Here is an 18,127-nt window from a genome sequence, read left to right on the forward strand (position 1 = left end):
TGGAATCTGAGCTAGCTACTTGTTGTATCGTTCCCAGAACCGATAGTGGTCCTCTGGTTTGGAGCCGAGTGGAAGGCTTAAACCAGGGGCTCAGACGATTCTGCGGAGATCTGGGGTGCAAATTTCTCGACCTCCGCTATCGGGTGCAGAAATGTAGGGTCCCCCTGAATAGGTCACGCGTGCACTTCATGCAGGAAGCGGCTACAAGGGTAGCGGAGTATGTGTGGAGTGCACATGTGGGTTTTTTAAGTTAGAGAACTCCCTCCCTAGGCCCGACAAGACACCTCCTGAGATGCGGCAAGGTAGGAGTAGACAAAATGCAGCAGGGAATAACAATATTAATGTGCTAATAGTAAACTGCAGGAGCGTCTATAGAAAGGTCCCAGAACTGCTCTCATTAATAAACGGTCACAATGCCCACATAGTACTAGGGACAGAAAGTAGGCTGAAACCAGATGTAAACAGTAATGAAATTCTAAACTCAGATTGGAATGTATACCGCAGAGACAGGCTGGACAGTGAAGGGGGAGGCATGTTTAATGCGATAAGAAGTGCAATAGTATCGAAGGAAATTGATGGAGATCCGAAATGTGAAATAATTTGGGTGAAGGTCACGGTTAAAGCAGGCTCAGACATGGTAATTGGATGTCTCTATAGGCCCCCTGGCTCAGCAGCTGTTGTGGCTGAGCACCTGAAGGATAATTTGGAAAATATTTCGAGTAGATTTGCCCACCATGTTATAGTTCTGGGTGGAGATTTTAATTTGCCGGATATAGACTGGGAGACTCAAACTTTCATAATGGGTGGCAGGGACAAAGAATCCAGTGAAATTTTTTAAGAGCTTTATCTGAAAACTACCTTGAGCAGTTAAACAGAGAACTGACTCGTGGCAATAACATATTAGACCTTCTAGTGACAAACAGACCCGAACTATTTGAAACAATTAACGCAGAACAGGGAATCAGCGATCATAAAGCGGTTACTGCAGCGATGATTTCAGCCGTAAATAGAAATATTAAAAAAAGGTACAAAGATTTTTCTGGTTAGCAAAAGTGACAAAAATCAGATATCAGAGTACCTAATGCCTCAACACAAAAGTTTTGTTTTAAGTACAGATAGTGTTGAGGATCAGTGGACAAAGTTCAAAACCATCGTACAATATGCATTAGATGAGTATGTGCCAAGCAAGATCGTAAGAGATGGAAAAGAGCCAGCGTGGTACAACAACCGAGTTAGAAAACTGCTGCGGAAGCAAAGGGAACTTCACAGCAAACATAAACGTAGCCAACACCTTGCAGACAAACAAAAATTACGTGAAGTGAAATGTAATCTGAGGAGGGCCATGTGAGAGGCGTTAAATGAATTCGAAAGTAAAGTTCTATGTACTGACTTGGCAGAAAATCCTAAGAAATTTTGCTCTTATGTCAAAGCGGTAGGTGGATCAAAACAAAATGTCCAGACACTCTGTGACCAAAAAGGTACTGAAACAGAGGATGATGGACTGAAGGCCGAAATACTAAATGTCTTTTTCCAAAGCAGTTTCACAGAGGAAGATCGCACTGTAGTTCCTTCTCTAGATTGTCGCACAGATGACAAAATGGTAGATATTGAAATAGATGACAGAGGGATAGAGAAACAATTAAAATCACTCAAAAGAGGGAAGGCCGCTGACCTGATGGGATACCAGTTCAATTTTACACAGAGTATGCGAAGGAACTTACACCCCTTCTTGCAGCAGTGTACCGTAGGTCTCTACAAGAGCGTAGCGTTCCAAAGAATTGGAAAAGGGCACAGGTCATCCCCGTTTTCAAGAAGGGACGTCGAACAGATGTGCAGAACTATAGACCTATATCTCTAATGTCGATCAGTTGTAGAATTTCAGAACATGTATTATGTTCGAGTATTATGATTTTTCTGTAAACTAGAAATCTACTCTGTAGGAATCAGCATGGGTTTCGAAAAAGACGATCGTGTGAAACCCAGCTCGCACTATTCGTCCACGAGACTCAGAGGGCCATAGACACGGGTTCCCAGGTAGATGCTGTGTTTCTTGACTTCCGCAAGGTGTTCGATACAGTTCCCCGCAATCATTTAATGAACAAAGTAAGAGCATATGGGCTATCAGACCAATTATGTGATTGGATTGAAGAGTTGCTAGATAACAGAACGCAGCCTGTCATTCTCAATGGAGAGAAGTCTTCCGAAGTAAGAGTGATTTCAGGTGTGCTGCAGGGGAGTGTCGTAGGACCGTTGCTATTCACAATACACATAAATGACCTTGTGAAAGACATCAGAAGTTCACTGAGGCTTTTTGCGGATGATGCTGTGGTATATCGAGAGGTTGCAACAATGGAAAATTGCACTGAAATGCAGGATGATCTGCAGCGAATTGATGCATGGTGCAGGGAATGGCAATTGAATCTCAATGTAGACAAGTGTAATGTGCTGCGAATACATAGAAAGAAAGATCCCATATCATTTAGCTACAATATAGCAGGTCAGCAATTGGAAGCAGTTAATTCCATAAATTATCTGGGAGTATGCATTAGGAGTGATTTAAAATGGAATGATCATATAAAGTTGATCATCGGTAAATCAGATGCCAGACTGAGATTCATTGGAAGAATCCTAAGGAAATGCAATCCAAAAACAAAGGAATTAGGTTACAGTACACTTGTTCCCCCAATGTTTGAATACTGCTCAGCAGTGTGGGATCTGTACCAGATAGGGTTGATAGAAGAGATAGAGAAGATCCAACAGAGAGCAGCATGCTTCGTTATAGGATCATTTAGTAATCATGAAAGCATTACGGAGATGTTAGATAAACTCCAGTGGAAGACTCTGCGGGAGAGACGCTCAGTAGCTCGGTATGGGCTTTTGTTGAAGTTTCGAGAACATACCTTCACTGAGGAGTCAAGCAGTATATTTCTCCCTCCTACGTATATCTCACGAAGAGACCATGAGGATAAAATGAGAGAGATTAGAGCCCGCACAGAGGCATACCGACAATCCTTCTTTCCACGAACAATACGAGACTGGAATAGAAGGGAGAACCAATAGAGGTACTCAAGGTAGCCTACACCATCAGGTGGCTTGAGGAGTATGGATGTAGATGTAGATGTAGACCAAAAAATGTTTTTCTTGTAATGAAGACACTAAAGTGGGGGTCAGTCATGCTGTTATTGCTTTTAATGATGGCAACATTGGTAGCGTGAAAGTGCTACAACATATGGGAATTAATTCTGGAGCAAACTGCATCAGAGAATTTGAAGGGATGGACAAGGTTTGCACTGGTAAAGCAGAGTATGCAGCACAGTTGGCCACTACGGAGTCCAGAAAGAAGAAAACAAAACAAACTTAAAAAAGATCAAGAGGATGATATACAGTATGGTGCAGGGTGCTTCTGAGTGACTAAAAATAAAATGTTAAGCATATATTGAGTTACAGTCTATTGAAACTTTAAAAACTCTTCCTGAAAATTTACATTTTCTCTTGCATTTTTCCCTAAATCTCCGAAACTACGGCAAGTAGCGAATTCAAATTTTCAGGGAGTAATGACATATGTATCCTGAGTCTTCTGAACTAAAAGAAAAACATAATGTTATGTATAAATAAAATTATTTAGAATAACATACAAAAAGGTACACAAAATTTTAACTGTGTAATTAGAAAATTGTATTTCCAAAAGCAGTGGCTGAAATGCAATTATTGTAAGACTCAGAACATATAGTTTAATGTCCTGTAAAAGTTTCTTGTCAATGGCTACAGTTGTTCCTGAAGTACGGGGAAGTTAAGTCACTAAATGTAACATTGTCAGGATAGGGCGTTCAAACTCCCCTTAATGCACATTTTCTCCTTCCTCCACTTGGTGAGCAACACATTTATAGTATTTTCACAACAGCAGTACCTATTTTCTTACAATTTCTTTTTGCAGGCATACCATGTCCCGGGCTTCAAGGGACGTGTGGGATTTATTACCTCAATGAGTGAACACTTCTGTGGCACGTGCAACCGTTTACCGATAACAGCTGATGGCAATTTGAAGGTATGTCTCTTTGGGAATTCAGAGATATCTCTCAGGTGAGTGATGAAACATAGAATAATCATGTCCAAGTGAAAATTCATGCGAGGAAACCATAAAATTACTAGAAGACTGACAGACTGATCAGTATTTTACCTTCAGGAGGTGAAATTCCAAAACTTCTTATAGACACATTTGTTCCTCTTGTCCTCACATTAGTTGTGGAGTCCGAGTGACCTTTCAGACCTTCAGAAACTTATCCCTCTTTCCTCTCTCATGAAGGAACTGATAGTTCCAAATGCTGAGTATAGAATAATACTTTCAAACTGTTTGCCATGCACATTAGGTATGTGGTTGGTATATGGAAGAGATAAACTGCAGTTAAATCCAGCAGGTATGAAATGAGTAATCTTTTCTTGAAGTTTTCAGCTTGCACCCTCCTCCCTCCCAGACATACAAACCAGATACCTCTAGCTAAATAATTTGTGAGTATATATAATTTGCCTCTGTCAACATCATGTTACACTAACCTATTTGTTAGATTAAATTAAAGGAAAGTAATCAGAACTGGAAATTATGTAAAGACATTTTTAGCTATGTCCCTATGTTGTATTAAAGTTAACACAGTATTTCTGTCCGTCTGATGGTAACTATGATTCGCCAGCCACCGTTGCCGAGCGGTTCTAGGCGCTTCAGTCCAGAGCTGCGCGACTGCTATGGTCGCAGGTTTGAATCCTGCCTTGGCTCAGATGTTAAGTCCTATAGTGCCCAGAGCCATTTGAACTGTGATTCATGATTATCAGAGTCTATATGTTCCAAATAAAAATTGGAACTTCATGTGTATAAATGTACAAATTATTAGACAATGGGACCAACAACTGACACTTTTAAATTGATGACTAGACTAAGAGATTAATAATAGGAAAAAAACTGCAAGATACTTGGCGATAAGTTTGTTTCAGGACAAGGTAAGGGGGGTGAGGGGTGGGAAAATCAGCTCTCTCTTTGTGAGCATACCAGAAATCCTTTATCAACCGAAGGTAAAATAAGATATAAAAATACAGGGTCAAACAATTAATTTAAGTATCTTAAAAACCAAATGACTAATAAAATTGGAAGCTAAGAAAAGTAAGTTCGTAGTAAGTAGGGTGAAACACAGGGGGCTGCAACATATTGCCATTGTTGTTTGACTTGTCTATCAAAGAAAAAAGAAATGGATCAAAAGAAAATAAAAGTGAGAATGGAAATGTATCAGAAGCAAATAGGAATAAGCAAGGAACATATTCTTTAATAAAAAAAAAAAAAAAAAAAAAAAAAAAAAAAAAAGTGACATGTGAGGCAGATGTTCCTACAATTTTATGTTCAAAGCACAGCAGTCTGTGAAAGCAAAATATTTATGACATTGAAAAAAGAAAATCAATGAGTGAAAAGTGTGTGTAGGTGAATTGTGGTGAAAGACTGGATATTGGAACTTCTGTTAGGCTGCCCAGTATTAGTTAACTTGGTAGTAAAGGAGCAAGTTTGCAAGGGCAGATAACTGTTTGGCTACGTAAAATAGAGTGGAAGTATGGAAAAGCTAGTCCAAGATAGGATGAAAAAGATAACAGCAACTTAAAAAATGAATTGATAAGTTACCATGAACCCCATTCCAATCTAGTGAATCCAGTGGTTGACAATATCTTGTGACATTCGCCTATAAGGCTCAAACAATAATTGCTAAATAAAATTACAAAATGTTGACAAGACTGTATCTAAGCTGTCACTCTCTTTTGAAACAAGGGTGTTTAAACCAAGAAACACGCAGGAAAGCAGGGACAACTCGCACACTAGAGGAGGATGGGAAGTATCATTGAAGGAGTGAGCATAAACCGTGTGGAATATGTGTGGTACAAGTAATGATAGTAAAAAAAAAAAAAAAAAAAAAACGAAGAAGAGGAAGAGGAAAAGTCTTGATCTGGAAACAAGGGAATAAAAATTTGCCACGTGAAGAGACAATATGATACTGTGCTGATGAGTGTGTACAAGTGGTGATATACAATATACATAGATAAAGGAACTCTGCATTGGGCCCAGAAGACCACGCAATGCTCTTCGAGAGATGTCCTCTACTATAAATCTATGGAGAGTTAGGGGGTCAGTATACAACTCTCCAGGCTGTTATCAACTTCCAGAAGTTGAAGACACTACTTCTCACTTGAGTATCTCCTCAGCTGGAACTACAAGCAGTGTGTACCCTATTCCAGTCTGTCCACCGAGCAGAATTTCCCGGCTCTACAAGGAATTGAACCTGATCGCTTTCTATGGCACGCCTGTGGCATACTGACTGCGTGGCTGTGGCAAGAGTCATAATATACACTTGTGAACAATTGAGTTATAACTATTCTGTTTATTGGGGAGAGAGTATGTATATAGCCACTGTGAATGAAACAGTTTAGTGTATCATAACTGTAATGTATTCAGACCTCGTACTTGTTGTGTGAGAGCGCAGTGTCTTAGACACTTGTAGTGTTTGTCTTAGCATGTACTAACCGGTGTGCCTTACTTTCTAGTATTTTTAATTGTATATCATTACTGGTGCCTCTGGCACTTTTGTGTTGCAATAGCAATAGCTTGCAATAGCAAACATTGAGTCAACCATGGTTTTTGGATTAGAAGTAGAGGTCAGCTGGGTTGACATTGGGAATAGAGTGATGGGAAGTGAACAATAAGCAGTTATATCGAAGGGTGCATTATTTGATATGTTAAGGTTAATTACAAAATGTGAATTGGAGAATTTTTCACGTTGAGCAGAAGTAACTTTACAGGACCAGGTGTCAAATTACACATGATCAGTGTGAATCCCTATAGTCAGCATGAACACTGGCACACAGAATAATTTATAGGTAGCCTTGCTGTATATAAAAATCAGATTTGTGCTGAACTGTCATGAACAAACTGTCACTTCTCTGGAATAAATAGACTCTGATTTGTTAATTACATCTGTGTAAATGAAAAATATAGGAAAACATAGATTGCTGCTTACTGTAAAGGAGACATGTTACATTGTAGACAGGCACAATTAAAAAGGCACTTACACAAAGCTTTCGGCCACAGCCTTCATCAGCAAAAGAGATACAGAGAAACACACACATTCATACACACAGGCAAGCACATGTCACACACATATGACTGCCAACTCCAGCAGCTTGCCCCTAGCTGCTGGACTTGGCAGTTTTTTTTCTCTGTGTGTGTGTGCAGGGAAAGATAGATCACTATTTACCATAAAGAAAACAAAGTTGCACCAGGCACAACACACAAGCAATCATTACGTATCCTGTTTCAGACCTCACGCCCTCCTTTTTTAACTTAGCGCGTGCCTTTCGGCTTCCTCTCATTGTGTCTAGGCTGTCTTGTCTAGACACAACAATTTTTGGCGACAAGTCAACGGAAAGGGTCTTGTTCTTTCAAATTGCTTACATTTACTTGTGTCATGGCTTCGCCAGATGTACTGTCCGAATTTTATCACTTGCAGAATCAGCAGACGCAGGCGTTATTGGATGCCCTTGGACGGCTCGTCCAGGGTCAACGTGAACTGCACAACGATGCGGCAGCCACCGCTCTACTACTACCGCAGCCACAACTCGCAGTTGCACCGCCTTTTAGGCCATTTGACCCAGCTAAGGAAACATGGACGGAGTGGTCACGCCAGTTTGGATTTCATCTCGCCACCTACAGAATTCAAGGTAACGAGCGGCAGCCTCATTTATTGGCATGTGTAGGGGTGCAAACGTACCGTGTGATAGTGAAATTATTTCCCCAATGCGACGTAGCAACTCTGTCCTACGAAGAACTTTTGTCTGCTTTAGATGCCTATTTCAAGGAAACAGTTAATGTAGTTGCAAAAAGGTATACGTTCTTTCGTACAAAACGTACGGCCGGTCAAACTAATAGGGAGTGGGTTGCAACATTGCAAGGCCTTACAAGGGATTGTGCTTTTGAGTGTGAATGTGGACTCCCTTATTCAGATACAATGGTCCATGATGCAATTGCACAGAACGTTTCTGATGTTCGTATATGGGAACAGATTTTGAAACTAGTTAATCCCTCCCTTCAGCAAGTGATAGACATATTAGATAGACAAGACACACTTCACTTTGCTCAGGAATCATTTGCAACTTCGCCAGCCGTGTGTAACATTAACCAGCCCGCCGGGCGCGCTGCACGGCCCGGTAAACTGCCCTCGCGCACGTCCACGCAGCTGCCACTACGCTCTAAACCAGGTGTGCCGCGACAGCATACAACTGCAGTAAAATCATGCCCGCGGTGTGCTACTAGACATTCGCGTGAAAATTGCCCGTCACGCCAAGCTATTTGCTTTTTCTGTAATAAGAAAGGACATGTTCAAAGTGTTTGCCAGAAAAAGCTCAGATCAGACAATCACAACCATTCCAGGCCTTTTGCTTCGCGCCGGAATCGAACCAAGGACACTCAGGCTCATGGACCTTCGCCCATGGACATTCATGTAGTGAATTCCACCCCGTCCAGTGCCACTTTCTCAAACAGTGACAGTGTTCGTCCCACACAAAGTGTGCGTCGACGTCGCCGGAAATCACGTCAATTAGCAAGTGATGCTGTACCTGTATCAGTTCAAATTGCACGAGACAGTTGCTCTTGTCGTCAGCAGGACAATAAACTTTTTGTAGATTTGGATTTTAATGGAATGGTCATACCATTCCAGCTCAATACCGGAGCTGCAGTTTCGTTGCTCAATCACGACACGTACAAACAACTGGGCAAACCTCCGTTGCGTGCCGCAAATGTTAAGTTAAATAGTTATTCAGGTCAGAATATCCCCTGTGTTAGGACAGTGCAGCCTTCTTGCAACATACAAGGGACAAACAAAACTTGTCTCATTTTACGTTCTTCGTTCTTCTACTGCAGTGAACTTGTTTGGTTTCGATTTATTTCAGTTGTTTAACATGTCTATAGTAAATCAGGTCCTATCAGTGAATCAGACTGTGCCTTCAGACAGTGTTTCTCGTCTGTGTGAAGAATTTGCAGACATTTTTGCGCCGGGCTTAGGTTGCGCTAAAAACTATGAAGCACATTTGGAACTGAAAGTCAACGGGCAACCGAAATTTTTCAGAGCGTGCAATGTTCCTCACGCATTGCGTGATGAGGTTGCAAGAACATTACACGATTTAGAATCACAAGGTGTAATTGAACGTGTGCAGGCTTCTCTCTGGGTCTCACCATTAGTAATTTTGCCCAAACCTTCCGGAAAACTGAGACTTTGTGTGGACTTCAAGGCCACTGTGAATCCACAACTAGTGTTTGCAACTTTTCCATTACCCCGCCTGGAAGATCTTTTTGACAAACTGTGCCCGGGTAAATATTTTTCAAAGTTGGACGTCACAGATGCGTACTTCCAAATACCAGTGGACGAAGAATCCCAGCGCGTCTTGGTGGTTAACACGCATCTTGGTTTGTACCGATTCAAAAGACTGCCATTCGGGTGTGCATCCGCCCCTGCATTGTTTCAGCAATATTTACAAACTGTTTGTGCATCAGTCCCAACTGCTGCGAACTATCTGGATGATATTGTGATCTCCGGAAAGACAGCAGACGAGCATTTAGCACACCTACGAACATTATTTCAGGTATTGCGACAAAATGGTCTTTGCTTGCGGAAGGACAAATGTGTGTTTTTTGCTCGTGACTTACCATACCTGGGACATGTCATCAATGCCCAAGGCATACATCCGAGTCCAGAGCACCTCCGTGCCATACAAGACTTGCCTTCGCCGCAGAATTTGAAGCAGCTACAGAGTGTGTTGGGTAAAATTAACTATTATCATCGCTTTCTGCGCAATGCCTCTTCCATTTCAGCTACGATTCATAGCTTACGCCGTAAGGGTGTTCCGTTCGTCTGGACGACGGAATGCGAACGCGCCTTTCGCCAGTTGAAATCGGCGTTGCTTTCTAATACTTGCCTTACGCCATTCAATCCCCAGAAACCCCTTTTGTTGATGGTAGATGCATCAGATTTCGGGATCGGTGCTGTGCTTGCGCACAAAGATGGGTCGCATGATCGCCCTATTGCCTTTGCATCCAAATTGCTCTCGTCTGCGCAAAGAAATTATTCACAGATAGAGAAAGAAGCTTTGGCTCTCGTGTTTGGTGTTACTAAGTTCCATGATTTCTTGTATGGTCGTCACTTTACCATCATCACAGACCACAAACCTTTGATGTCGCTTTTTCATCCGAACAAGCCTGTACCTCCGCGTACAGCGCAGAAATTCATTCGCTGGTCTATTTTCCTCTCGCAGTACCGCTACGATATCTTGTATCGGTCCACTGCTAAGCACGGAAACGCCGATGCATTGTCCTGTTTGCCTGTTGCTGAGGATAGAGCATTCGATTCTTTTGAACTTGCTTGCATGTTCATTGATTCGGAAACCGATGACGTGGTCGACTCGTTTCTGATTGATTTTCGTCGTGTAGCTACAGCCACAGCTGCTGACCCGGTCCTTGCTACCGTTTTGCATTTTGTTGCTACGCAATGGCCTTTGTCAAAGTCTCGGATCGAGGATCCGTTGGTTTGCTGATTTTTTGCTCACAAGGAGAGACTTTTTGTTCGACGCGGTGTTTTGTTGTTGCGTTCTGATAATGATCAGTCCAGAATCATGGTCCCACATTCGTTACAGTCCTCTGTTTTACGGCTTCTTCACCGAGGACATTGGGGTATAGTGCAAACGAAACAACTTCCTCGTCAGCACTGTACTTGGTTCGGAATCGATGCTGCAATTACGAATATGTGTTCTTCTTGCGTGGCGTGTGCCAAAGAACAATCCGCACTGCCGCGGAAAGTCTTTGCATGGCCAAAAGCCACTTCCCCTTGGCAACGCTTGCACATCGATTTTGCTGGTCCATTCTGGTATGCTCGGTGGTTTGTTCTGGTAGATGCCTTCAGTAATTTTCCTTTTGTTGTCCGGATGTCTTCCACGACATCAACTGCCACCATCCAAGCGTTGTCTGCATCTTTTGCATTGAAGGTCTTCCGCAGACTATTGTTTCCGACAATGGCTCACAATTCATGTCCGCAGAATTTCAGTCATTCTGCCAGGCCAACGGTATTCAACATCTGACATCCGCGCCGTTTTCGCCTCAGTCAAACGGTGCCGCTGAACGATTGGTCCGGACTTTCAAGTCACAGATGTTGAAGTTGAAAGAGTCGCATTCTCGGGAGGACGCGTTGTTGCTCTTTTTGTCTTTGTATCGCTCTCAGCCTCGAGATGGTCGCTCGCCAGCTGAGTTGCTCCACAGTCGTCCTCATCGAACCTTGATGTCTTTGCTGCACCCGCCGCATCAGGTTCCTGTGCAGCGGCAGACTTCTGCTTTTGCTCAAGGCGACGTTGTATTTTATCGCAACTATCGAGGTTCACGGCGTTGGCTCGCAGTGCACATTCTTCGCTGCCTCGGCCGCGTGATGTATTTGGTTTTGGGGGCCTCTGGTGAGGTGCGTCGGCATCTCGATCAGCTGCGCCTCTGTCGTCGCACCTGTTCTGCCGCTCCCCGTCTGCTTTCAGCGACGGTGCCATCCGGTCAGCGCCCTGGGGACCCATCTACTGGCTCGCCTCATCCCCAGGTGTTACCAACGATGCCTTCCATTTTGCCCCATGGCGACGCGCCGCTGCCGCCTCCGCCGCCGCCGCCTGCCCAGCTGGTGCCGCCCGCAGTGGACGCTTCGCTGCAGCCACCAAGCGCCTCCCTGAGTCACACGCCGCCGATCACTTCCCGTGACCAGCTGTCCTCCGCCATGGAACTCTTGCCCGCTCCGGACCACATGGCGTCTTCGCGCGTCGGGTACCCCGACGCAATGGAGGTCGACCCTTCGGCCCCTCCTGTCTCTTTACGGGCACATACACCGCATGTTGACGTGCACCCTGGACTAGGTTTTCAGGTGTTTCCTAGCTCCCCTTGGACCGAATGGCCGCGTGTGGGTGGCACAGCCTCGCCTGTTGTTAGGCTCCCCACCTCATCGCATACGTCAACATGGGGTTCTCCCCACGGCGGGCGGAATCCTTATAACACGACCATTCGCCGATTTGCAGGGGAGGAATGTGGTGTCACCGCCAGACACCACACTTGCTAGGTGGTAGCTTTAAATTGGCCAGGGTCCATTAGTACATGTCGGACCCGCGTGTCGCCACTGTGTGATTGCAGACCGAGCGCCACCACAAGGCAGGTCTCGAGATACGGACTAGCACTCACCCCAGTTGTACGGACGACTTTGCTAGCGACTACATGGACGAAGCATTGCTCATTAGCCGAGCCGATAGTTAGAATAGCCTTCAGCTAAGTCAATGGCTACGACCTAGCAAGGCGCCATTAGTAACATTGCATGTATATAAAGAGTCTCACTTGTATCACCACAATCTCCAGATGTACCAAAAGGATGGATTAAAGTTAAGTATTCCAGAAGCTACGTACTTTTCTTTATAGCATTCATTACGTATCCTGTTTCAGACCTCACGCCCTCCTTTTTTAACTTAGAGCATGCCTTTCGGCTGCCTCTCATTGTGTCTAGGCTGTCTTGTCTAGACACAACATGAAGCATGCAGGAAGGTCGTCTGTCTGATGATTTGCGGTACATATTGCCAAGGTGGCAGGGAGCAAAATAAGGAGTGATCAAAAAACTTCCATTTTAAGGCTGCATAGTTCAGATCAGATCAGTATGCTACACACACACACACACACACACACACACACACACATATATCCATCCACACATATACCCTGCTTGTGTCTGTATATGTGCGGATGGATATATGTGTGTGTGTGTGCGAGTGTATACCTGTCCTTTTTCCCCCCTAAGGTAAGTCTTTCCACTCCCAGGATTGGAATGACTCCTTACCCTCTCCCTTAAAAGCCACATCCTTTCGTCTTTCCCTCTCTTTCCCTCTTTGCTGATGAAGCAACTGTGGGTTGCGAAAGCTTGAATTTTGTGTGTGTGTTTGTTTGTGTGTCTATCAACATACCAATGCTTTCGTTTGGTAAGTTACATCATCTTTGTTTTTAGATATATTTTTCCCATTTGGAATGTTTCCCTGTATTATATTATATATCAGTGCTTTCCTCTCCCACAACTATCCTGCAGACCTTGTCCACAAACAGATCTCCCAAGCAATACATTCCTCCCCACCCAACAACAATGGTACTACCCCCAGACCACACAGAAGCATCCCCCTTGTCACCCAATATTATCCTGGCCTCGAATACATCAACTAATTACTCCGCCAGGGATATGACTTTCTCAAGTCAAGCCCTGAAATGAGATCATCCCTTGACAATATTCTCCCCACACCACCCAGAGTTGCCTTTTGCCAACCCCCTAACCTCCGTATCATCCTTGTCAAACCCTACAATATTCCCAGACCACCTTCTCTACCCAGCGGTTCCTACCCCTGTAACCGACCCCGATGCAAAACCTGAATCCACTTTCCCTTCTTCCCCTTTTTTCCCCTCTCTCCTCCCTGATGAAGGAACGAAGTTCCGAAAGCTAGGATACGTCAATTTTCTGTTCTGTTTTGTGTATGTATCGGCTGTACTGAGCTGAGGTAAGTACTGGCCAGGCCCTCTATCTCTTTGTTAGTATTTGTTTCATATATATAAACACACACACACACACACACACACACACACACACACACACACACACACACACACACACACAGACAGACAGGGTGATGCGTATTAACATTTAAAAACCTCCAAAGCACTGTAGATGACCCTGAGACAAGTAATTTAATACAAGACACATGGGATCACAAATGTTGGATACGATACAAATGTTGGGAAATGTGTCAAAAGTGAATGATAAATGTCACCAGATGATGTACCTTGTCATGCTTGCAGTGGTAGAGCCTCTCGGTCTGTCACACTTGATCATCCCAACCCAAGTCAAGTATTCATATCATTGTGGCTACGGACACACATGTGCGACTTTAGTGATGGCGTTCAGGATTTGAGTCTTGCATCTGGCAGGCAGTATTTTTTCATTGTGTTTAACAATTATGTATTTATATTGAAGTTTATTATTTTATTTACCGATCTTGCAGTTTCCTTGATTTCTTGCAAAGTACAGTACAAATCAAAACCTACCGTATTGCATAAAAAGTAGATGAGTATAAACTTCAGAATAGCATCATTGCCATTAAATGACCTATGTTTTCTTTACTAACTAATGTCTGTAAACAAAAAGAGGACAGAAGCAAAAAACACAAAATCAGAACTGCTTTTGCTTGATTACAGCAGGGACAATAATTTTGTAACATCTACATTTACAACAGATCATATTTACAAAATGTTTTCGAAATTTGCTCTGTTTGCTCAAATGAAAGTATTGCACTGCTCAATCATTCCTTTACACTCAACCCCGACTGCTGCACATGCTGTGGGGTATGTCATCTGGTTATGTCATATGTTCAGTGTTTCTCGCCAATTTTTGGGGAATTTTGAAATGTACAAAAAGGCAAATGCAGAAAATTATCACATTTGGCTGCACATTACCTGCGTCACAGAAAAATAATGTATACGAATCTTCTCAGATTTTCCACTGAATAACTTTGTGCAAGCCTCACAATATTTCACCAACACAACTGTTCGTCATCTTCAGGTAGTGGTGGGTCCTGTCATCACTGCTGCAAGATGTGACTGGTGATATTTGCACAGCAGAATTGAAATTTGTCAGGCTAGAAGCAGGAGTACGAAGGCACTCCCAGTTGGATGGAAATGCCATTCATAGTAGCCTTCTGCTTATGTGTTGTGGGCAATGACTGCACTTCTGGACACTCGTGTGGTTAAACGCTGAATTAACTCTCTGCAAGGTGCTGCATCAGGTCATACATCGGAGGATCTGGTTTCTACTGTTTTAATTTCATGGCAGTCAGTGCTGGATTCTGGGCAGTGCTTAGTCAAAATTCCATATTCCTGTTGGTAAGATTGCCCACCGTATGGATACATGCCTCATTCTTAAAAACACAATCCTAGAGTGATGATCCTGAGAATAAAATTTCAGTCCTCTTGGGAAACATGTGGTGCCCTGTATTCAGGCAGTGCTCTGCTACCACTAATTTACTGGGTGGCATTTTTGTCAGCGCTGTTGAACACAGTGTTCTTGCACAATGTGAGGTGTCTGCCCTATATAAGATTTCCCATAATGGCATCAGATCTTATATATGATCTGTGTTTTCTAAGGTCAAGATTGTCTTTAACTGAACACAAACAATTCCTTAGTTTTGCTGGTAGACAAAAAACACACTTGATTCTGTTTCTCTTAGTGATTCTTTCTATTTTTGAAAACATGCCGCTGAAATATGGTAGGAAAGCCATTTGCAGTGCTTGTCTAAGTAACTTCATTTACATCCCTACACTGAACTTGCTTTGCTCAGAACACATTGCAAATCTGTTTACAAGAATAAACATTCTGCTGGAACACTGTTCTTAGGTGTTACAGTTCACCAGGCAGACTGTCGGTATCTGAGATCACGTGTGCTCTATGTGCCAGGGAGTGTAAGACACCACCACATTGTGCAGGGTGACGGCAACTTTTGGACCGCAAATATAACTCTGCGTGTATCAGTTTGCAGTAGAGACTAAGCCCCAGTGTTCTGTCAGCTTTTCTTCTAACCGTGACATCCAGGAATGGTAAGCTGCTATCTTTTTGTACTTCCACAGTGAACTGAATATTTAGATGGACCGAGTGCAAATGCTGCAGGAACATAGGTAGTGTCTGTATTATGTGGGCCACACCACAAATGTCTCTTCAGCATTCTGCCAGAAGGAGGAATGTTGGATATTTACTAAGGGAAATAGAGGATCTCCCATGGGAACACTGTCCACTTGATTAAAGTAGTTGGTGTTACATAAGAAATAGGATGAGGTATGCACATTTTTAAACAGCACCACAATTTCTTTCTCAAACTTGCTGCTAATAACCTCTAATGAGGGCTGCAGGGCACTTTTGTAAGTAATGATAACATTTGAGCTAACTAAAAGATCTGAAAGTTCTAGTTTAAGCATTTTCAGGTATTCTATGAAATCCTCTGAATTCTAAATATGATGGTCATAGTCATCCAAATGATAAATTTCAAAGCTGTCATGTGGAAATTGCCAGTTCCATCTTGCAGCAGTGATGGTGGAAATCACCATCACCTGAAGATGCCAAAACGTTGTGTCACTGAAATATTGAGGGAGGGACTTGCATAATGTTATCTGGTGGGGAACCCAAAGTGTTTTTGCAACAGATCTATCAGGCAAGCCTGAAAAGTCACATATACTCCAAGCAGTAAGTACCTACTGTAAAATGGTCACATTAGTGAGCTTCGCAATTAATTAACAGTTTATCAATAAATTTGGCTTCATTTTGCAAGAAATTGTGTTGTGTTCCACTACTCCCTCTTCAACAAAACTAATGTCAGTTTCTGCTCCACCTCTTCAGCCCGAGATCCTATGTATACTCTTGAGCATTTGTGTAAGATACCTGTTTATTTATAAAAATAAAAGTAACTTCTATCATGACTTTCCCATTTTTGTCCAGTGGGTTTGTTATCCTGCTGTTGCCTACTGCAGACTACAAGATTACTGTTGAAGATTTCTGCAAAGTTTTTCTTCCTTTTTAGTGTACCAACATTTCACTGTGTGGTGTTGGCCTGGTACTGTTTAACGGGTGTTTTAACTGTTGTTTCAGAGATGCAATACGAAGCAAATGCAGTGAGGATGACTTGCTTGCCATGATTGGGGCAGCAGTGAGAAGAAAGAAGAAACAACATGCAGGTAAGATACATTACAGCAAATGTAACTTGAGATATTCGCTATTTTTGACTTCATTAAAACAGCAAATACGAGTAGTTAATACTTTCAGCCAGAAGGCAAATACTTGTTTATAAAGAATGATTAATATATAATAAGGCGTCGCATGGCGACGGTGGAATTTTCTAGATAATGTAATTCGTCGTCTTTGGGCGGCAATAAAAACAGAAAAATACGGATGGATATGCGATCCTTCACTATTTTGTTCGCTGGAGAACAAATGAAGCCTTGAGCGCTAAAAAGACTTGTACTGTTTTTCTCAAGTAAGACGGACGCAGATCTGTGGCAGTCTGATCTAATTTTTACTAAATGTATAAAAACGTGTATGTCTGAGTTGAGTGAAGTGTAAAGAACTGTTATAACTTACCGTGACGAAGCACGAGCGACTCAAGAGGACAATGGCTATATAAAAGAGCGCTCAATGGACATGATATGGACATAAAAATCTACCGTCATTGTAGTATTAAGCTTAAGGTACGATATATGTTTTAGTTATAATAAATATTTGTTCTGGGAATTCTGAATGATTTAGCAGTGCTCATTCCTATTATCTCCTCAGTATTATTTTCATTTTAATTATGCATTTTGCTAATATTACAGACACCAAGATCAGCAGTCTAATGTGCGTGTTACATTGATAAAAAGAAAACTGTTTTATCGTCTTCTTGCATCAGCTTTAATATCGAATTTCCCTTTTGTGTGATGTTACAGTTGTTTTTGCGCCCTTAAGAACTTTCTGGTCCCTTAGGAAATTGTTTTGTCATAACAATAACTTCACAACCGGGTATGATCGTATCTACAATCATGAAGTAATTAGAAAGACGATAACGCAATTTCTTAATCAATAGCACGCTAGTTGAGACTGCCTCAAGCCACGCGAAACCGCAAGTAAAAACTATTCACATCTCATAATGCAATATTTTATGACAATGGTCAATCCATGATTCTTACGCCAATTGTGATTGATAAAACAGTTACTTAAATCTCAATTTCCAACTTTCCATTGGATAGCAACATCACTTCTATTTTGTAACATCACACTTGGCGCCCGAACAGGGACTTGACCAAAAATTAGTTCAGATTCTTGGAAAATTTTCTATGTGCTTGTGTTAATAAATGTTCTCTCGTTTCATGTACACATCATCTCTCTGTGAGTAAGACAGAAAATACGCTGGTCGATAACGCAGTTTAATTATCGAGAGAAAGGAAAAGAAAAGAGACGCGAATTTGCTGAGACAACATAGCGGTAACCAA

The 18,127-nt window shown here is 42.4% G+C and overlaps 1 pseudogene; it reads left to right on the plus strand.

Annotated features, from left to right (window-relative positions):
- LOC124554871 overlaps positions 1-18,127 on the plus strand; it is a 76,108-nt pseudogene that overhangs the window by 25,284 nt on the left and 32,697 nt on the right.

The sequence above is a fragment of the Schistocerca americana genome, chromosome X (genome assembly GCF_021461395.2).
Source record: "Schistocerca americana isolate TAMUIC-IGC-003095 chromosome X, iqSchAmer2.1, whole genome shotgun sequence".
In the NCBI taxonomy this organism is placed as follows: Eukaryota; Metazoa; Arthropoda; class Insecta; order Orthoptera; family Acrididae; genus Schistocerca; species Schistocerca americana.